The sequence below is a fragment of the Mauremys mutica genome, chromosome 3, assembly GCF_020497125.1.
Source record: "Mauremys mutica isolate MM-2020 ecotype Southern chromosome 3, ASM2049712v1, whole genome shotgun sequence".
NCBI classification, from domain to species: Eukaryota; Metazoa; Chordata; order Testudines; family Geoemydidae; genus Mauremys; species Mauremys mutica.
In genome coordinates this window covers 157,091,397-157,114,331 of record NC_059074.1, presented here as the reverse complement: position 1 = coordinate 157,114,331, position 22,935 = coordinate 157,091,397, and positions in this window count along the sequence as shown.

Genomic DNA, 22,935 nt, shown 5'->3' with positions numbered 1-22,935 from the left:
TTATTCTGGAATAAGTCACTTTCAAAGTGACAAACTAAACTGGGAAAGGGCCCTTTTATCCTGGAATAAGAGTGTCCACATAGGGAGTTACAGCAGTATAACTATAGCACTTTAAGTTCACACTCATGTCTATACAAGGGGTGCTACAGTTGCATGGTTAGGGCACCTGTTGTATAGATGCAGTCTACAGTGACGGAGGGGATTTTTCCATCTCTGTAGGAACTCCAAATCCCCAAGTGACAGTAGCTAGGTCACTGGAAGCATTCTTCCATCAGCCTCGCTGTGTCTACACCAGGATTTAAATCAACATATGTACGGTGCTTAGGAGTGTAGATTCTTCATACCCCTGAGAATCGTAGCTACTTCAACTTAAGTTTTAATTGTAGACCAGATCTTATACTAGTATAACAGCATTCTGGGCAATTTTTTCATTGGATTGCGGGATACCTCCTGGAAGCCAAGGGAATTATGGGACAAGGGTCAAACTCCCATAATTCCTCCTGTTGTATCCTGTTGGTTTGAATGAGAGGAGAATCAGGCCCTAACAGGCCGATAGTAAAAGAACAGTGGCTTTTCTTAATGACACAAAGCTCAGCCCTTCCACTTGTGCAATACTGACAGTGTCTTCAGAGTCATAGCAACCAGGCTCTGCCAGGTTGCTTTGGGGCTCAAGTTATGATGTGGGAAAAGAGGCCTTCCTCCAGCATTTCCACCCAGCTGAGCATCTGATAGAAGTGAGACATTACTGCTTGTAGCCTGAAGGAGAGTCAGAACTGTTCTCTCTCATTCCTGGATGAGTCACTGGAGAAGAGTTTCCCTTACCTACCCTTTTGTCTTAGGTAGCTTGACAGGTCCCTGGTTGAGATTTTTTTTAAAATATAAACTCATTTTAGTGGGAGGATCAAACAATTCACTGACAAGTTATCCTCTCTTCACTGCTGCCTCATTCTCTCTCTCAGCCCTCACAGTGCCATAGATTTTGCAGGCAGTGCCACCAATTAGGCATTTAACAGTAGATAGCAGCCACCTAGGGCCTGATCCTGACTTCTTTACTTGTGGGACTAGTCCGAATGATCTCAGTGGGACTACTCCTGTGAGTAAGGGTTGTATAACTGGGGCCTTTAATCTACTGGTGGTGAACTGGGGCTGGGTGTGGACTACCACACTTAAATGTCTATATTTAGTTTGATTTGTACATGTAATAAACTGGTGCGCCTGTCCTCACTCTGGGAAGACCTTGATTCTAAAACTCTGATGAAAAATACACTCTTTGGGTAGCCCCTCCTTCCTGCAATAATTAACATATACAGACCTGAAAAGAATGTAAGTCCGACTTACATGATGCTCAGGCTTTTTGTTGACCCTTTGGACAGGGGTGAATTTCACCCTTAAGAATAGATTCCATCCTCCTCAATCTGGAAATTCTGCATTACAGACCAGCTCAGAAAGCTCCAAGAAACAGCTCCTCCTGCCTGCAGCCTGTTTCTTTCAGCCTTCCTGTTGTGGGGGAGGAAGATGTTGGAGGAAATGGAGTTGGAGGTGGGTGGCATGGGAGCAAAAGCATCTCAAATTTCTCGACTGAAGGCTTAACCCTGCAGTCTGGGTTGAGCGGGTTCATTAATAATGTAAACCAGTGGTTCTCAAACTGGGGCCGCCGCTTGTGTAGGGAAAGCCCTTGGCGGGCCGGGCCAGTTTGTTTACCTACCCCATCCGCAGGTCTGGCCAATCGCGGCTCCCACTGGTCACGGTTAGCTGCTCTAGGCCAATGGGAGCTGCTGGAAGCGGCACAGGACAAGGGATTTGCTGGCCGCCGCTGTTGGACCATATCAGGGAATTTCTATATTAGAACCATAAAGTGTATGTGTATACAAGTCTGAGGCCATGAGAGACAAGGGGTAAGATTGAATTCAGTTGAATTCCCCACAGCTTAGGCCTCTTGCTTTTTCCATTTCTGTGTCTCTTCCTCTCTGTGAGAAACACGCAAGGCCAAACTGCTAATTGTGTTAACACATCCTAAGACAGAAAGTCTGTTCTCAAAAAGGAATCAGGCTTTGCAAAAACAACTGTAATTGTTCTTCAAAACAGAACACAGCTTTTAACTTGTTTGCTATGTATGTTAAAGTTTAAGTAGATTTGCAACATCCTGAGAGTTGCTAGAAGTTAAGAAATAGTAAAGTAATAAGTGATAAATGTATGTTAAAATAGAGGATGTATGTGAATGGATGCTTGAGTTAGATAAAGGATAAATTGATTTAGATAAAGAATGAATGGTCAAGGAAGTGCCAGCCTAAGAATTACAACTTCAGTCTCAATTGGCCAAAGAATGCACAGACTAGAGATAACCGGCTGACCCCCGGAGGGAATCCATCCATCAAAGTGCCCTCCCTCCCCCCATGGAGGGCTGAAGACTCCAAAGGACAAGATAACACTCAGACATCAGGGATGTGCCACCTGCTGATTGTTAGTCACCTCAAACAAACATCAGCAGGATGAAGCAATTCCCATAGACTTGTATAAGGACAAAATCCTATAAGAACAGACTCTAAAGACTGAACATTTTGAGTCTGGTTCTGCAACCACCCTCCAGGAGCATCGGATGCGCATCTGATAAGGACTCGTCTCCACTCTCATTTGCAGACTACCTGGCCAGTACTCTGCCATGAGCAAACTCTAGGCTGGTAACTATAACAACTCTGCAGAACTTGTATGAATGAGTGTGTGAATGAATAAGGAATGGTAGTGAAATAATATTAAATTGCATATCCTGATTTCTCGCTCTCTCTGTATTTACAATAAATGTGGTGTTTTGCCTTGTCCACCTTATAAGATCCTGTTGGTATTATTTTATTAATGTAACACCTCTTCCCGCAGCCCCCATTGGTCTGGAGCAGTGAACTGCGGCCAGTGGGAGCCGCGATTGGCTGGACCTGCAGACGAGGCAGGTAAACAAACTGGCCCGGCCCGCCAGGGGCTTTCCCTACACAAGCAGCGGCCTCAGTTTGAGAACCACTGATGTAAACAGTGGCATCAGTTACACATCCAGGGTCGGGGGATGACTGTGCAGACTCTGAGTACAAAAGCAACTTCCATTGCAGTCAATAACACCGGCTCAAGCAAAGTTCTCGCTGACGTTCTCTTCTGGTGTTTTCTGGACCAGTGATCTCCAGATTAGGTAACTCCAATCCTTGACTCTGGGAGCCAGCTTTACCCTGTTCTGCTGTGAGAACCCCCACTCCTGGGCTGTTCATGCACAGCATCTAGCATGTAAGGTGCTCCTTGGATTGTGCAACCAAGTGACACTAGCCAATATCTCCAGCCCCAGACACAACCCTAGGAACCTCCGTCTTGCAGTGTCCAGTTTTTCCCCTGGACGCTGAAAGCTTATATGAGTTCATCAGTTTAACAAAGAAATTAATATGTACCAGGCTTGTTATCCCAAGGGGAGTCTGACATTCTTCAAACCAAACGCACTGCTTCAGGTAGAACAAACAAACAAATTTATTAACTACACAAACAGATTTTAAGTGATATTAAGTGACAGGCAGAAAATCAGAGTTAGTTACCAAAAAAAATACAATATAAGCACACAATCTAAATTCTCAATCCTATTAGACTGGGCAGCAATTGGATTAAGCAGTTTTTCTCACCCAACTGGATATTGCAGTCCTTAATATACAGATTTGTTCCTTAAACCTGGGCCAATCTCCTCTGTTGGAGTCTTGTCTTCTTCTCAGTGTCTTAGTTGCTTGCAGCGAAGGTGGTGGCAGGAGAAGGGCCCAGTATGTGTCCACTCTGTCTGTTTTATACCCTCAGTCCATGTGCTTGGGGAGCACAAGTCTAAGCATGTCTGGGAGGCATTGTTGAGTCTCCCCAGGCAAGGCTGAGCAATTCCCCTGGTGTGGCCTCATGCAGGTGAATCATTGCATTGTAACTCCCTTGCTGGACAATGGCTGTTGATGGGTTGTTTGACACCCCACCCAGGCATTGGTTACTTTTCTTGCTGTTGCCTCTGGGGAGCTAATTTCCGGCTGATTTCTCAATTTACAGCATGTTTTAGTGACCACCTACAACACAATTCTCATAACTTCATATGCATTAATGATACACATATATGGATAGAGAAATGACTTTCAGAAGATCATAACCTTTCCTGATACCTTACCTTGCATGCTTTATATGTAAGATCACGATTATATGAAAATGAGGAATATGGGGGTTATAGTACTCCCCCCCCAAGGTATAGAATGTCACTATTACACTTCTAAGCCTCTCCCCTTCCATAGTATCTAATCCCCTCATGATCTTTAATCACCAATGAAGTAGGGAGGTGCTATTATCCCCATTGTACATGTCTGGGAGCTGAGGCACACAAAGGCAGAGGGACATTCAATGAAATTAAAAGGTGGGGCATTCAAAACTGATTGAGTGAAAAAATATTTCCTTCTATATATAATAAACCCTTGAAACTCACTGCCCCAGGCAGCAATTGAGACCAAGAATTTAAGATTCAGAAAGGAATTGCACACCTATATCAAGATTATCTGGAGTTATCATAAATTATGAATTTTGGATGGGATATTTACACCTTGTGCTTCAGGCTTAAGAAGCTCTAACCATTAGAGATCAGGATGAGACCTAATAGAGGAATAGATTGTCCCACCTCTGCTTTCTTAAGTCTTCCTCTGAAGCTGGCTACTGTCAATCTAGAATACTAGATTTTAGGTCTCATGCAGTCTGGTTTCCTATAACTTGCCCAAGGTCATACAGGAAATCTGTAGCAGAGCAGGGAATTGAACCTGGTTTTTCCAGTTCCTAGGCTAGCCACTGTACCACCCTTCAGTTAGAACTACAGCATTAGGACCCACAAAAAAGGAAAGGAACTTCATCCTAGGCATGCCTTAAGTTGTGTGTGGACTCTATGCAATGTCCTGTGAGCCTCAACATCGGGAAACCAAAGCTCAGCCAATTCTTTCTGCTCATGACACTCCTTAGGCATTGGTGACTGTGTCCCTCTTCACCACCAGCAATGTGGCCTCTAATGACCCCTTGTGTGGATGCCACAAATAAAAAAAAAATCAGTGTGAATGAGGAAGCAGCAGCATGGAAACACATTTGCAGGCTTGAATCAGGAGAAGGGAGGAGAGAGAATAAGAAATATTCAGTTTCTCGTACATAAAGCCAACTGTAGCCAGGATCAGAAGGTGAGAAGGGGAGTTAACATTAGAGATTGTCCTGAACCTAATCCTCAGATCCACTCTCAGATCAGACTTCTTGCCAAGATGAGCCAAAAGCAATCACTGAATCATGGTCAGGGGCACATCCCTGCTCCAGTCCACTATGAGTGATTTGCTTTAACTATCAGATGCAGCTAGTGTGCCAGAAAATTGGCTTGTACACCCTGGCTGTCTTGGCATTCTTATTTACCCATCATGGCCACCAAAAGGTACTGGGGCGGCCGGACCTCCATGAGCACAAGGAATGAAGCAGGGAGAGTCAGTTAGACCTTCCATTTCTCATTCTGAATGTGGAAGGAGAAGAGACAAGAAGAGTGAGCTAGTGCACTACAGAGAGTAGACAGTCTATCTGGTACTATTGATAATGGGCAAGGAGTGTATGGGAGGGTGGAAAGGGTAAAACGTCCATTGACTACAATGTGCTTTGGATGAAGGATCATGATGCTTATATCTACAGACTTCTGCCACAGAAATGCGACCACCTTTAGGATGTGACATGGCAACTTTTTAAACAGGGCTCAACAACATGTTACCAGTGAAGCTACAGATGGAATTTAGGGAGGGAGAAAGTCATTGTGCAAGTTAGTCCTGGGGTCCTGGCAAAATTCTAACACACTTACTTTTGCAAATATAGATGCCATCTGATCTTAATAAACACCAGTGGTCAGGACCTTGCTTCAGTAGCTCAGCCAAAACCGAGCTCTCTTTGCTTCTGTGTACATTGGCTCTTTTTATCTGGTGAAGGCTGTACATGATTTTGTTTAATGAATCTCTGCAGTTCTATCCAGGAAAACAGTGGGATGCTCCCTCAGGACTCAGGCTAATCACCTAGTATGTGGCTTAATCTCTCATTAGACTACACTCCACTACATCATCATTTATACCAGTTGTTTTCCTGATGAGGAGCTTTGTGATACAGCAGTCAGCATAATTCTCCTCACTTTACTTCACTTCCAAGATATTTCATTCTAAATTGCCTTTAAAAGTGACCACGATTTCCCCCCCATTATCAAAACCAAAAGGTGTTTCCTCTTAAGCCGAGGAGTCTATGTAAATATCAAAAGCTTAGCCAGGATTTCCATTATGAACATGCATGTAGAATAGCTAAATACATACTGCTGGTGTAAACTGATGTCGCTCCATTGAAATCATTTCCTTCATTCCAGAAAACCATGATCTGTTTGCAGGCAAATTGCCAAGGGCAGTGATAAATTTTGCTTTATGAATTATTTGCCCAGCCTTAGTTATTATGCCACCCCCATTCATTTTAAACAAATCTCTACATTTCTATCTCTACAGGGTTCCTGTATTTATGGATTCTTGATAAGAAATCTTAGCATTCCACTGTGACTAATAACTACTAAGGCTTTGCTTAAAGACTAATTGGATTTTGTCCTAAATTCAAATAAAAATAAGAAATAATTGTCCAAGGGCATCTGAGGTTAGCCTTAGCTGCATCTGTCCAGAAATCTGTTAATAAACAGGATGCTTATTTAGCTACCTAAATGTTCATTAAAGAGCCTAACTTTAGACACCCACGTTTAAAAATTTACTCTTGAGTGATTTGCACAAGGACACACAATAGGACAGCGGGGAAATTGGAAATAGAACCCAGGAATCCTGATCCCGCCTCTTCTGCTCTAACCACTAGACATGCCTATCCAGATATATACTCCAATAACTCTGTAATTAATGCACATGCAGTGCAACACAAATGCAATATAAAATTATTTTCCATACAAATGATACATAAAGCATTTTAGAGAGCTAAATTATACAACACAGTGAAAATATATGGCATAAGTTAGAGAAGAGGGTTATGGAAATACATTGTTTGGTGGATAAATTTTTCTGGACCAGTGGTTCTCAACCTCAACCTAAATATGCGACCCAGGGCCCACAATGTGTTACCTGGGCCACAGGCTGAGAACCATAGTGCCCCCCTCCCCCAAATCCCATCCCACAGACCCCTATGCCCAGTGTCTTTCGCACAGAGACCCCTCCACAGAGTGGGGTCAAGAGCGGAGCCCTGGGCAGGGAGCCAGGTGGCAGGGACACCAGACCTCACTATGCAGGAGCCCCAACCTGCTGGACCCCATGCAGGTCCCCGACACTGACACGGCCCCACAGGGCCAGCATCCCCAACCTCAGACCTTGCAGGAGTGGCCAGAAGCCCCAGACCCTGGACCCCAGACGCTATGGGTCCTGCCAGCAGCCCTAGTCCTCCACCATGTGGGGCCAGCTGGTGACTTTGGACCCTGCCGTCCGGCAGTTCTGGACCCCGGGCCCCTCAGGGCCGGCATCCCCGGACCCTGTGGAGCCGGGCACCCTGCCCCTGGATCCCATGGTGCTGACTAGCAGCCCTGACCCCAGGCTCCTGCCGCACTGGGCAGCCTGGACCCTGCAACACCAGGCAGCCGGGAACCAGACCCTGCCATGCAGCCCAGAGGCCTTGCAAACTGGGCTGCAGGTTGAGAACTGCTGCTCTGGACAAAGGCAACCAATATGCCAAATACCACCTTGGATTTACATAGAGCTGTATCCTTGTCTTTGTTTCCAGGGTGATTTTCATGGTGGATGGAAGTCCTGGAGGCTGAAGTCCCCCCTTCGCCCAGTGTAATGGTGCAATAAGGACAGTGAAACGCCAGCTTCTCACACCAATGTGCCTTATCCCTGATCTGGAAGGTCCACTTCTAGTGTTCAGCCAGAGCTTGGTCTCTTTGCTGAGACTGGAACCAGTGGTGCTGGCAACAGATACATGAACTTGAGGCACTGGACTGAGACCAGCAACTCTTTTAATTTAGGTTACCACAGATGGTAATGGATTTCAGTCACTACTGACTCTGGGTGATTGAACAATCAGCCTGCAGGGGGAAGGCTCCATACTCCATTATTAACCCCTAGAGCCATCCAGTCTGCTGTATCACCCTCACCTCCTTAGTCACAATTACACTGGGGAAACTAAATTTGAAAAGTGACAATTTTCCTTTTTTGAAGTTTCATTCTACGGAGCAGCCTCAGGATCTGTGATGAGGCTGGAAAAGTATAAGCACCAACCCACTGTTTCATTAAGGACTGTGCGACTAGAAATCAATGACCCCAGAGAGGTTTTTATTTCATGTTTTCACCTCCTTTACAGTGTCATTTATGTAATTGCTAATTTGCTGTCATGCTTATGCTCATTTCAGTGGCTGCTCATTAGGCGGGACCCATTATCGTTCTTGCTGACAGGAAGCGATGCTCAGATCCCCTGCTGAACTGAGATTCCACAGGAATAAATTGTATATGGTGACTTACTTTATTTCCTTCTCTAACATCTAGAGACCAGTGACCCATCCCAGCAGGGAACATGTATTTCCCAGCCAAAGAAAGCATATTGAGCTTTATCTAGGTCAGGGGTTGGCAACCTCTGGCATGCAGCTCGCCAGGGTAAGCACCCTGGCAGGCCGGGCTGGTTTGTTTACCTGCCACATCCAGAGGGTTTGGCTGATTGCGGCTCCCACTGGCCGCAGTTTGCCATCCCAGGCCAATGGGAGCGGTGGGAAGCGGCGGCCAGCACATCCCTCGGTCCGCGTCGCTCCCATTGGCCTGGGACAGCGAACTGCGGCCAGTGGGAGCTGCAATCGGCCAAACCTGCCGACGCGGCAGGTAAACAAACTGTCCCGGCCCACCAGGGTGCTTACCCTGGTGAGCCGTGTGCCAGAGGTTGCCAACCCCTGATCTAGGTCATAAAGTAAGTGTTCATGGCTCTCGCAAAGGAATTTGTTGCCCAGTTAAATGGTTCTGCAACTTATCTTAATTATTGAATGTCACAATTCTGTTTGGATAGCTTGAGACTAGAAAGGGTTTGGAGTCAAACCCTGGATTTGAACAGCCCACATTTTGAGCAAGTTTGTGTCCAGAGCTTCACTTCATGTCTGGCTCTTTTCTGTATGATGAGAACCAAGAATCCAGATTTGAACAAACTTTGAGTGAGCTCAGATTCAGACTTTGTAGCTTGGGCCCAACAATAAAAATTCATTAATATATTGTGTACTTGCAGGCAGAAGGGCTATTCAGTTACTAGACAATGTGGGGATGCCATGGCCAGGAGTCACCACAATGTAGCTGGGCTCAGAAATCCAGCTACTGGCACTGCTAAATGCAATCTATTGTCAATCACTGCTGTATTCCTTACCAAAACTGGATGGTGAATGATCATTGGTCTGCTGCTGAAAGTGGCACTGAAATCTCCTCCAGCTCATATGTGGAAGATGAAATGCACTTTGCTAGCTACTCACAGGAAAGTAAAGAGCTTCCTGATCAAGGTATCTTTAATTGTCAACTTTTGCCGTTGTTTCAAAAATCAACGTGGGAAAGCGTCCCTTAACATTTCTGCCTTTCTTAGCCCAGATTCAGCAAAACACTTAAACTCAAGCCCTATCAGTGGGACTTAAGCCCATGCCTAGAGTTAAGCATGCACTTCACATGTTTTGTTGAATTTGGACCTTATGCATTGGCCTTAACACATTCCTTTTTTCTAAATTCAGTATTAGCCTGTAGTATGTCATTAGATTGGCACAAACACTCCAACATTCTGAAGCTTCAAACAATGGAAGATACTATTGCTATTAGGGTGAAAATATTCAAAAGAACCATTGACAAGACAACTCTTCCATTAGCTGAATCTCTTAAATGTGTCCTGCCTTTAAGTTGTTTATCCTTGTGATTCTAAAGGATTGTTTAAAAATAGGCCAACTGCTCCAGGCCCGTCTAAGTCCACAGTGACCAAAGGTCATTACCATTAGGTGGCCATTTGATTCAAAGTCCAGCATATTAAGCCAAATTCACAGTTGATGTAAATGATTGCACATTTATTGTGGTCAGTGGAATTGCATCTTTCTCCTGCTTTGCTTTTGAGGATTATTCCTAGTGGAGTCAGTGCTGGGCTGTCCAATCCAAATGGCCATGTCCAATGAGACCAGGAAGTGCAATGGCACACACATAAAAAGGAAAAGTGGCCAGATCTGGCCAATCTGTTTGGAATCCCGCTGTTATGCCCCTTGATATCTCAAAAATGTGGGTTCCATTTCAGGACAGACTGTTCAGTGAAGTTAACTTAGTGCCATCTGTGACTCTAACCCTTAGGCACACCAGCTAATTGCACTGCTTATTAACTCTCTAGGCTTTTGCCAGCCTCAGTATAGAGTTTAAACAGTCCCCTGGAAAGCCCAGTCCCTCTTGACACTAAGTAAGCGGATCCCTGGATATGGCAATGCCCCTCTGCCATGTACATTGGCCAAACCAGACAGTCTCTACACAAAAGAATAACTGGACACAAATCTGACATCAGGAATCATAACATTCAAAAACCAGTAGGAGAGCACTTCAACCTCTTCCAACCTCTTAAGTAACAGACTTAAAGGTGGCAATTTTGCAACAGAAAAGCTTCAAAAACAGACTCCAACGAGAAACTGAGCTTGAATTAATATGCAAACTAGATACCATTAACTTGGGTTTGAATAGAGACTGGGAGTGGCTGGGTCATTACACATATTGAATCTATTTCCCCATGTTAAGTATCGTCACACCTTCTTGTCAACTGTCTAAAAGGGATTATCTTGATAATCACTACCAAAGTTTTTTTCCCCTGCTGATAATAGCTCATCTTAATTAATTAGCCTCTTACAGTTGGTATGGATACTTCCACCTTTTCATGTTCTCTGTATGTATATATATATATCTTCTTACTATTTGTTCCATTCTATGCATCTGATGAAGTGGGCTATAGCCCACGAAAGCTTATGCTCAAATACATTTTTTTAGTCTCTAAGGTGCCACAAGTGCTCCTGTTCTTTTTTTGAGAAAATCCAAGTTCTTCTGTTCTGAAAAGACCAGACACATACCAAAGGTGAGTTCCTCCTTACATCTCCCTCCTTTATCCCATAAGGCAATGCTCAGTCTGATCCTGCAATGAACGTATGTAGGCTTTGTTAGTTAAATGAAAATGTAGTAAGAGATATTTGCACAATGCTAAGAATACTGAAGATGGACAGTCAAACTTCAGTTATTACCTTATAAAACTTCTGTTCAATGTTACAAGAGTCTTATAAGTTCAGCTTCTAAGGTTTATCCCAACTGTGGACGCTAGGGGTCCTTTACTTGGCAGACAAAGTCTTTGCCTCTTAAGTCCAGTCTAGCAAAAAGAACCTTGTTACCTTTCACAGGGCAGCTTTCATCCCAAACCCCAAGCCATGTGACCACTCTGACCCCCAGTGCCTACAAATGCAAAGGTGCTGGTGAGGGGGGTCCGTGAGGTACAGTAGAACACCTCGGGAACGGAGGTTGTTCGTAACTCTGAAATGTTTGTAACTCTGAACAAGGCATTATGGTTGTTCTTTCAAAAGTTTACAACTGAACATTGCCTTAATACAGCTTTGAAACTTCACTATGCAGAAGAAAAACATGGTTTTTAACCACCTTAATTTAAATGAAACAGGTACAAAAACAGTTTCTTTATCTTTACAAAAAATGTTTAAAAATTTTTCCCTTTTTTTGGTAGTTTACATTCAACACAGTACTATACTGTACAATATTTCCTTTTTTGGGGGGTCTCTCCTGCCTGATATGAGGTGTGTGGTTGACTGGTCAGTTCGTAACTCTGATGTTCTACTGTAGTTCTTTAGTGAAGTCATCCTATATCACTCATCCCTGGGTGAGAGTTTCCCCTTTCTCCATTGTCCTGTAAACAGGTTTCTACCTACTGTACTGAGAGTCAAAGAGTTTTCTCTGGACATGTAGCTTTGTAATGGGTATTAACTGACCATTCTCTCCCCAAAAGGGTATAACCACTTCTGCGGGTGAGACTCGGCAATGATTAATGGCTTGTTATCATGGGGTCTGTCCCAGCTATGTTACAGTTATGTAACACAAATGTACAGCTATTACACTTCATATGAGAAATACAAAGATTAGCACATGAGTATCACACTCATCCACTCACCAGCATTTAGGAAACTCCAAAGACTACATATTTTACTTCAGTTTTAACAATTTAATTTCAATAACATTCTACCAGCATTAAGCCTGAGTCTAAAAGGCCTCGTCTATACAACAAAGTTAGGTTGATGTAAGCTGCCTTGTGTTGACCTGTTTGTACTTGTGTTGCCATTTAAGTTAGTCTCCTACCAATGTAAGCTCTCCATTACACTGATATAGTAACAGCATCTCCCCAAGCAGCAGAGAGCCATGGGCGATGCACTGAGGTCGACACAGCGTGAATGTAGGCATTGCATTACCTGGGTTGACCCTAACAGTCCTCCAGCTCCTGTCTGACAATGTTTGACGCTGACTGCTCTAGTCACAATTGTTAACTCCACTGCCCAAGGGTCATGCATACCAGAAGCCCTGCCGTCCTCGCCTCCTCATCCCAGCACCCAGCCGCTTAAAACCCAGTGAATTTTTGAAATGCCTTTTCCTGATTGTCCATATTGGCACGCACACCTCGCAGCTCTCCATTGTTGTGTGCACCTTCCCAGCTGACCATGCCGGCTACGTGCTCTAGATGCGCTCTGGCCTGGAGTCTACAGGAGATACTGGATCTCCTGGGTTTGTGTGGAGAAGAGACTGTACAAGCACAGCTATAGACCATTTGTCGTGCCTTTAATATTGTCTCTTGAAGGAACTACCAGCTCTCCTGACCTTCTGTTTCCTTTAGATTTTCTTCCCAGGGGACTTTTCCTACCAATTCTCTGAGTTTGTTAAAGTCCATTGTCCTTATTCTCCTGCTCTCAACTATTTCCTTTCCTTGGAATAATTAAATCATTTCATGATCACTTTCACCCAAATTGCCTTCAACCTTCAGATTGGCAACTAATTCATCATTATGTACAATTGTGTCCTAAGAAATGGAAATTGTTCATGATCCTGCTCTCACTAAATTAAATGGCAAAACTCCCACTTGAGTTCAATGGGAGTTGGGGTGGCCCTGTTATATTCCACTCTTAGCATGAGTGTCACAGACAACGGAGTATAACATAGAACTGGACAAAGCACTTCTCAACATCCTTTTGCTGGGAGAAACAGAGTGCATGCAAAAGACAACGATGAAGGTTGCTTTATGAACACAGGCTGAAATAACTGTCATTTCCCTTCTATTCCCTCCATTCCAAGTGCAATTATAGTGGCATCAGCTGTTCAGGATGTTCCTCTGATTCGTTGTGGCTTTTCTCCACAAAATTGTTCTCATGTGGGGTTTCAAATTGCAGTTGGTCTTATTATTCTTCCCACAGGAAAGACACAAACACCAGCTTGTCTTCTCAATCACAGAATGCACAGTGCCAGAAGAGAAAACATTGGACTCTTCACTCCCTATGCAGGCTAATCACTGCTTCCTCTCAATAAATTCTAAACAAGATGGACAGCATGTTGACCAACTAGATATAATGATGGCCTCAAGTGACAAAACAGCACAGGGCAGCACTGGGTGATGACTGCCAGTTGCATGAGGTAACTCCATCACCTTCAAGTGTTTGGGTACTTTAGTGGTGGATCAGGGAAGGAAAGTCATTAAGCATAGCGGCCCAAATCCTCAAAGGTACTTGAGTGCCTACCTCCCATTGATCTCAAGCAGAAGTTGATTGAAAATTCACATTGGAAAACGTAATCCCAACTATACATACAAAATGATGGGTTCTAAATTAGCAGTTACCACTCAAGAAAGAGATCTTGGAGTTATCGTGGGCAGTTCTCTGAAAACATCTGCTCAATGTGCAGTGACAATCTAAAAAGCTAACAATTAGGAAAGGGATAGATAATAAGACAGTAAATATCATAATGCCATTGTCTAAATCCATGGTATGCCCACGCCTTGAATACTGCATGTAGTTTGGTTGCCCCATCTCAAAAAAGATATATTAGAATTGGAAAAGGTACAGAGATGGGCAACAAAAATGATTAAGGGTATGGGGCAGTTTCCATGTCAGGAGACATTAAAAAGACTGAGACTGTTTAGCTTGGAAAAGATGACAGGGGTGCGGGGAAATATGATAGAGATCTATAAAATCAAGGGTGGTAAAGAGAAAGTGAATAAGGAAGTGTTATTTACCCCCTATATAACAAGAACCAGGGGTCACCCAATGAAATTAATAGGCCACCGGTTTAAAACAAACATAAGAAAGTACTTTTTCACACAATGCATAGTCAACTTGTGGATCTGGATCTTGTTGTCAGGGAATATTGTGAAGGCCAAAAGTATAAATGAGTTCAAAAAAGAACTAGATAAGTTCATGGAGGACAGGTCCATCAATGTCTATTAGCCAAGATGATCAGGAATGCAACACCATGTTGTGGGTATCCCTAAGCCTCTGACTGCCAGAAACTAGGACTAAATGACAGGGGATGGATTACTTGGTAAATTGCCCTGTTCTGTTCATTCCCTCTGAAGCATCTGGCAGTGGCCATGGTTGGGAGACAGTTTACTGGGCTAGATGGACCATTGGTCTGACCCAGCATGGCCACTCTTATGTTCAGAAGTCTCTATTTTTAGAAGAATTTACAAAACAAAATATCCCACTTGTATAGAGCATAGAAAAAGGTGTCACTTCTTTGGGCTTTGTGGTCTTGTTGTAGCAAATATATCAATCAAACATAACAGGGCAAATTAATCCCTATGGTAACTCTCTCCCTATTTTAGGAATTTCAATTGCTCTCATCACTGGTGTAAGTAATTGCTTGAAGCTAATGGAGTTATTACAGAGATTATTTGGACTCAATGTTTCTGTATGGCCAAATGTCCTCCTTGTCATTTGATCTGAGGGAATTATTGTCTACCAATGAGAGCAGGGAGCTGGAATTTAGAATTCCTGAGTTCTGTTCCAAGGTCTGCCAGGGCCAGATTGTGCCCAACCCTTTAGCAACTGCACAAAGAGCCTTTCCTCACGTGTTCTCCGTGTGGGAGCCAGCACAGTTCCAGTCTCTTCATTCTCATCAGCTCGGGTTCTGCTCCTGGTAGTGCCTGAGGGTGCAGCCCACTTCAGAAAGATGAAGAGGGGCAGGCTGAAGGTAGGGCCAGCCCACTAACCTCTTTCAGAGCTGATACATAGTGGAGAGGAGGGCATGCTACAACTTCCTAAGGAACTGTACAGTGGGTGTGCTGCTTCTCCATGTTGCCTCCTTGAGGAATAATGCCGCCTAGATCTCACACTAGCACAGAACCACTCCGCACTGCCTCTGGCGCGGGCTCATGCCCAATAGACATTATCTGGTCCCTGATCTCTTTGTGGCTCAATTTCCCCCATCTGTTAAATAAGAATAACAGTTACCCTCCTCACAAGGAGTGGGTGGGTATTGGGAGGCTTAATTAGGTAGGTTTTACAACTTTGACATCTCTAGATGAAAGGCATGAGAGCAGCACAAAGTCGTATCGATACATATACATATATTTACCACCACAGAAACTGCTCAGCACACTGAGACTTTTGATGAACAGCACTGGGAAGCGCAGACCATCCAAAGGAAACCCCTCGCTATGCTTCAGAGGGAGGAATAAACGTCTTTGTTTTCACTTGTTCAAAGCATCTTTTTGTTTCTTATCAGGAAGCATAGACCAACATCCAAAGTCTCCTGGCTCAGTCAGGACATCAGCAGATATCTCTGCCATCACGATTTTCTGGTAACGTTAATCAGCTGATGATCACACTGTTCCCTTTTGCACAAACAAAGCTGATGTATTTACAAGAAGCAATTCTTGTAGGTCAATTCCCTCTGCTTTCAGTTGGAATTGATCAGTTTCAGGTTTCTAATCTCTGCTTTCAATTGGAATTGATCAGTTTCAGGTTTCTAATATCTTTTGATGAACAAATCCATGTTGTATTCATCTCCCGGATATGTAGGCTAGGAAGTGTCTTATGGGAAGGATCTCTGTTTTCACTCATGCTCACTGAAAACCTTGATTAAGTAACACATCAGCATAAGATAAACCAGTCATGAAGATCCAGTGCCGCGTTCAGAACTGTAATGAACAAGGCGTTCTCAGCACCAGCTTGTTTCTCATTTTAACAACTAACCAATTATTGCCCAGTGCCAGAATAAAGAATTTTGGGGCCCTCTGAACTATGGAAATTGCCTTCCCCCCACTTTCATTCAAATTTGGCCCAGCTGCCTCCATCATAATGGAGGGGTGGCAGGATCAAACCTGAATGGCCCCATGCAGCCGATCCAGCGCCACCAACCAAAATCTGGTGCTTTGGGGCCCCCTTGAGATGGAGACCTAGCGCAAGTGCTCCTACTGCACATTGGTTAGTCCAGGCCTGCTCTGGGATTCCTTTCTGAATTGGTTTGCCACAAACTATCAATGCACCTCTCTGTGTAACCAGAGGCTGCAGCAGAGTGAAACATCCACCACAAAGGGGCTCTCGGGGATTGGCTTTTATTTCCCAGTTATTTAATTTTCCTCAACAGATGTTTTCTTGTGTTCGGTGAAACCCTTTTACATCTTCTATTCAGAAAAGTAGAAAGGTATCGCAAATGCGGGGGGCTCCCCTAGGAGCTGAACTGCACAGAGTAATGGTGATTGCAGTGCAGGAACAAATTAAGGTGACAATCTGAGACTGCACAAAAATGTTTGCTGTGTGAAACCAAACACAATAAATCTGATGAAGGGAGCAGATATGTCAGCCTTGTGCCTCCCTGGGAATTCTTCTAAACTGTACATATGTGCATCCTGAAGGCTATAATTGCTGATTATTAATGGACACTGAATGTTTTACGGTACTGCACAGAACATTAGTTTGTCAGAAAACGCAAATAGATTTTGTAAAGAGCTACACTCAGCTGAAAGCTACATAGAACTTGCCGCATGGGAACAGATCCAGTGTCCATCTAGATGAGTAACCTGTCTGACAGCAAGTAATGTCTGATGTTTCAGAGGAAGGCATGGATGCCAGTCTAATATATTTAGGGTGGCATGCTCAGGCATATCACTGTTAGTTAAGAGAAGCTGGGTTCTAGTAGTCCCAGATTTTACAGTGACTTTGTCTTGGGTTCAGTTTTCCCATCTGTAAAATGGGGATGTTTACACTGCAGTATCTCTTAGGAGTGCTGTGAGGCTTATTTGAGAAAACCTTTGAGAGTCTTAGGTGGAAGAGGATATAATAATGCAAAAGTATTATGAATTGTGCAAGATCAGTTGTTAGCACTTTGTATAGCCAACAATGCTTAAGTACGGTTAATACTACACAATGAGGAGAGATTTCATCCTCACCCTAGCTGGGGATCAGTTTACACTGAAGCATGAAGATTTTTCTCAGCATTAGGGAACTTAAGTTGTTGCTTTCTGTGTAACTCCAGGAAAGAACATTTTAATGCAGCCACCTGCCCAAAATAGCTCAGTTTCCAGCAGCAGAGGAGCTGCCAGTTCTTCTATTTTAAATCATGTTAACTCATTGTTGTAATGTGAATCTAGCATAGGGCTGCCACCTGTGTGTAATTGTTGTGAGGGACCAAACCTTGTGGTGACAGTGATACTGTGAGCACTGGAGAGGAGTCAGCTCACCTTGGGACTTTTCACCCCAACACAATCCCTATCTCCATCCCACCCTGAGCCCCAAGACCCTTCTTCCAAACCCATGTGTTTGTAGTGGGCCAGTTTAGAGTACAGCAACTGGAATAAATCTAGAGTAACTTCATGGCCTTCAATGGACCAGGGGCGGCTCTAGACATTTCGCTGCGCCAAGCACGGCGTCATGCCACAGGGGGCGCTCTGCCGCTCGCCGGTCCCGCAGCTCCGGTGGACCTCCCACGGGCACGCCTGCGGGAGGTCCACCAGAGCCGCAGGACCAGTGGACCCTCCGCAGGCATGCCGCTGAAGGCACCCTGCCTGCCGCTCTCCTGGCGACCAGCAGAGCGCCCCCCCGGCATGCCGCCCCAAGCACGTGCTTAGTGTTCTGGGGCCTGGAGCCGCCCCTGCAATGGACTCATATCAGTGTAAGTAGAGTAGGATTCAGGCTACTGCTTTATCCTTTGTACTCTACCATGCCTAGAAGGCCAGGAGGTGCCTGTTCACTAGGAAGTACTCTGGGGGCCTAATTTTCAAAAACAGATACCTAAATTGTGTCCATAAAATGTACAGCTGCAAACAGGAAACTTCAGGCACAAAACACTCACTTGTCAGTGCAATTACCTATTCTGCACACACAAGTGTATTCATTTGCACTTAGTTATCACCCAGCTGTGCCTGTGTGATCAGATTTTGCAGATCAGCGCGACATAAACATCTGTTTTTGAAAGCTTAGCATTCTTTAGGAGAGAACGCAAGATGGCCCAACAAATGGGCCTCTCCTTTTTAAAAACCAACCTCTGGCCCAAATTCCCTATTTGTGTAAGCAGGTGCACTGGAGTTGTTCAAGTGAGTTTGATCCTCAGTATCTAATAAAAAGAAAATGTAGGAGACAGAGGGGGAATTGACAACCGTTATCACATCCTCTTTTCTAGACACAAAAACATGAAGGGAGCAGGGAAAATAGTATTTATTTTGTTTAGTTCTAGAACTGTTCATTGATGTTAAACTCCAAACTTTACTATTCAGTTCAGGCTGCAGACCTGACACAAGAGTCAAATTCAATCTTATGTTCTTAGCCAATCCCTACTTTGTATGTAGATGAGATTTTAAAATGGAGGCAGAATAAATGTCTATATTATATAATATTGAGTTATAGAGAAATGCACATAGTACATGCCTTGCACAAGAAGTTGGGCATATTTACATAATGAAAAACAAAACTATAACCATTTTGGTCATAACAGCCACCATTCTCTTGCCAGCTTGCATCCATCCTTTAACATCTTTAGCTTTCACTTCAAATCAAGCAAACACTTAGGCAGAAACACAAGCCTTGCACTGTGCTCTCAGCAAACTCTGACTCTGGCAGAGCAGGATGGGAGGTAAATTCCACAGCTAGATACTCTTCTCCGAGAATGCTCCCCTGCCCTCAGGCATCATGTAGGGGCTGTCAGTATTATCTTGGCTGTTTGGAGATGGCAGCTGGAGACATCTGTCTGATTTTTTGAGGAGCAAAGGATACAAAACCCAAAGGCAATATACAACCCTGGTTTAATTATATCTCAACCTCTTTTGCTGCATTTCTAAAATACAGACTAAAGGCCAGTGAGACAGATGAAGGGAGAGCAGAGGTAAAAACTTAAGCAACTCGAGATTCTCCTGTTAAAGTGAGACTGAAAGTACTTCCTGTGCTGTAGTTAATGCTAGTTCCCAAAACTATTGCAGAAAGCACTTTACAGGCCAAAGAACTCGGTTTCCCCATGACTAGTATGGCCCAATGGCCCTTCATTAAGTTCCCCGTTTGGCTTTTGCAAACAAAGTACACAAATCTTTTTCTCATTCCACTTTTTTCTTTCTTGTGGGATGGTTATTGATTTCTACAATTGTCCATTGCTGCCTTCTCCTGTCATATGTGTTCTTTCAAAGTGGATCCTGTTGACATTCACTGTCTCACAAAGAAGTAAAAGCTTTAAGTGAAAACAATATGAATCACAAGAAGGTTATAATATACTGACCAGGAAAAGGAAGCAAATTTGTGTGCATTTCCATAGCAAAATTCCAATCAAGTTGTCTTACATATTACATTGGAAAGACTAAGTGTTTCCAGATACATGATTTGAAGAGATGCTGTCAAATAGGTTAGGGCCAAAAATGAGTGTTTTGGTTTTTTTATTTTTTTTTAAGTTATGTTTACAAAACCTAAAAACAGAAATAAAATGAATCCATTAAAATGTTACTTATGTGGTCAATGCAATCTATAGCACAGGATTAGAATGAAAGGGTGACCAGAAATTGTATCTGAAAGGTGGATAGACACTTTTCTCATTGAGGACCGTTTGTGTGCAGCTGCTGCTATTGCTGTTGTCTCAGGCTGTCTGACATGATGTAGACTTAGTTTTCATAGTTGCAGCGCATGCTTAGCATGAAGATACTGGAGGAATTACAGCTGTAATGAAAGGAAAAGCTGATCTGGAGCAGGATTTCAGCTGAGAAACTAATAGAATCTTTGGGGACATGGCATTTTCAGCAATAATGGGTGAACGTTAAAGGATTTAGGGCAGATAAACACCACAAGAATTACAAGTAAAAGTCCCTAATAAGTCCGGAGGGGAGTTAGAAAAATAAACAAGTTTGTTTGTTGAAAGGCATCATAGTTAGAATGGTGCTGGGAGCCAAGAATAGACAGTTCTAGTTCTGGCTCTGCCACTGATTCAGTGTGTGACTGGACAAGTCACTTAACCTTTGTTGTATCTCAGTTTTCCCTTATATGAAATGGGGATAATATAGATCTACCTACCTCACAGGTATATTTGAAAAATTAGACATTTCAATTTCTAAAAAAAACCCCAAACCAATCCAATAGGCTCTATCAATTAAAATATCACATACACAATTTAAACCTCTAGAAAGTTATTTCAGCCTGCCAAAAGCTAATGATACAATCAGGCCAACACAATAAGTAAGTCTCTCTCCCCACCTCAAAGCATCACTTCTTCCATAGTTAACCCATGGAAATATAAAGTGTTAAGTGTTATTAAGACTCAGATCTTGATTCAACTCTGTTGCCTGCTGTGCAATTTCAGGGTCAGAATTAATTCTTCCTAGTTCTGGCTTGGTCCACAGCTCTCCAGCAGGATACTGAATTACTTCATCAGACCAACTTCTCTCTGGCTCATCATATCCCAAGGGGCATGGCACCATTTCCAACAGCTTAACCCTTTCAGTGCTGTCCCATACACCTTAAAAGCTTATCCAAACCTCATAGGCTGGGGGTGAATGGGAGAGGGGAGGAATCCGAGTGTGGGAAATCCCATGCCTTTCTTGCAAAATAAAATTCTTCCCAGATCAGTTCTGAACCTCAAAAATTCAGTATGGTGCAAGTTACACAGACAGTTGTGTGCCATGATCAAGTCATGCTCCAGGTATTTTCACATGCAAAGGGTGACATTGTTTTTGAGAAGCGTGGTGACTAAATATGAGTCTGGTGGTGAACTGTATGGATTTCTAAATGCAGAGGTAGCAAATCATTGCCAGTGAGATTAAAGTTCATGGGAATAATTTAAAAGGGGTCGTAAAAAGACGGTTAAAGTAGTAAATAAAGATAAAGCATCAGGAATTCTGAACCTGCAAACCTGGAAATCAGCATCTATAGGAGGCAAGAGTTCTGTGGATCCCACTGCTTGTGTGAACACCTGTGTGCTTCCCATTGCGAGCACTTCTGTTGTATGTGGACACCAGGGGTGGAATCATGGGCCTGTTGAAGTTACCAACAAAACTCCCATTGACTTCAGTAGGACCAGGATTCACCCAAGGTGTGTTATCTATACCGGGGGTTGCAATGGGTATTGTATGCCAAAATGTCGAGTGTAGATGGGGCCGATGAATGCGAAGATATAGATAGGATAGTCTCATTATTCCTGAAAGGAGCTGCAGGTTAAGTGCCATGAAGACATGGGCATATCTTCCAGGGGACAGAGAAAGAGGAGACGGCAGAGGGTCTGGAAAAGATGCAGGAGTTAAATGATCATGCTTATAACAGAACAATTGGATCATGGTCTGGTAGAAGTCTGGAGCCACTAAATCCAGAATCATGTGTTCAAAGCCTGAAGTCATTGCTCAGCCATTACACAGGCAAAACGTCCAAAATCAAAATAAATGTTGTCTGAATACGGACTGTAAGATTGGGCCCATCAGTTGTATACCAATATTCTCACATACTCTGCTCAGCAAGGGAATGGCTTTACAGGTAAGTAAAATAATAATCATACAACAGAACATAAGCCTCACTCTAGGTTTTCTCTTAAGCTTGGTTGTTTCTAGGTTCCTCCAGGCCTCTTTTGTCCTAGTTCCTACACCCTACAAAGTAGGCCAACCTCCCTTATGTCCCAGGAATACAGGCCATACCCACAGTTAAGAGGGTGCACCTGCCATGACTGGTCAGCAAGCTTCATTAGCTTTACACAGGATTTGAATATGTACTCATGGGCGCCAACTTATATGGGCTCCTGGGGCTTTAGCCCCAGGAATATTCACAGTAAGGGGCTCTGCTCCAGCAATATTTGGAGCTAGGTTTCTCCCCTGCTCTGGGCTGCCGGCAGCCGCCGGGAGCCCAGAGCCTTTTAAATCCCAGCCGCGGCCGGGAGTCAGAGGGCTCTGCGCTGCCCGCTGCGGCGGGGATTTAAAGGGCTCTGGGCTCCCCGCGGTTGCAGGAAGCCCAGAGCCCTCTGATTCCCGGACGCGGCTGGGATTTAAAGGGCTCTGGGCTGCTGGCAGCCATGGGGAGCCCAGAGCCCTTTAAATCCCAGCCGCGGCGGGGAGTCAGAGGGCTCTGGGCTGCCTGCAACCGCGGGGAGCCCAAAGCCTTTTAAATCCCACCGCGGCCGGGAATCAAAGGGCTCTGGGCTCCCCGCCGCAGTGGGCAGCCTAGAGCCCTTGTCCCCAACTGCCCCCTCCTGAGACCCCACCCAACTTCCCCCCAGGACCCTCCTACCTGTCCCCTGATAAACCTCCTGGACTCCCATGCCTATCCAATTGCCGCCTGTCCCCTGACTGCCCCTCTGAACCTCTGCCCCATCCAACCCCCCCTGCTCCTTGTCCCTTGACTGCCCCCTGGAACCCCCTACCTCTTCTCCAACCCCCAAACCGCTTACTGTGCCATTCAGA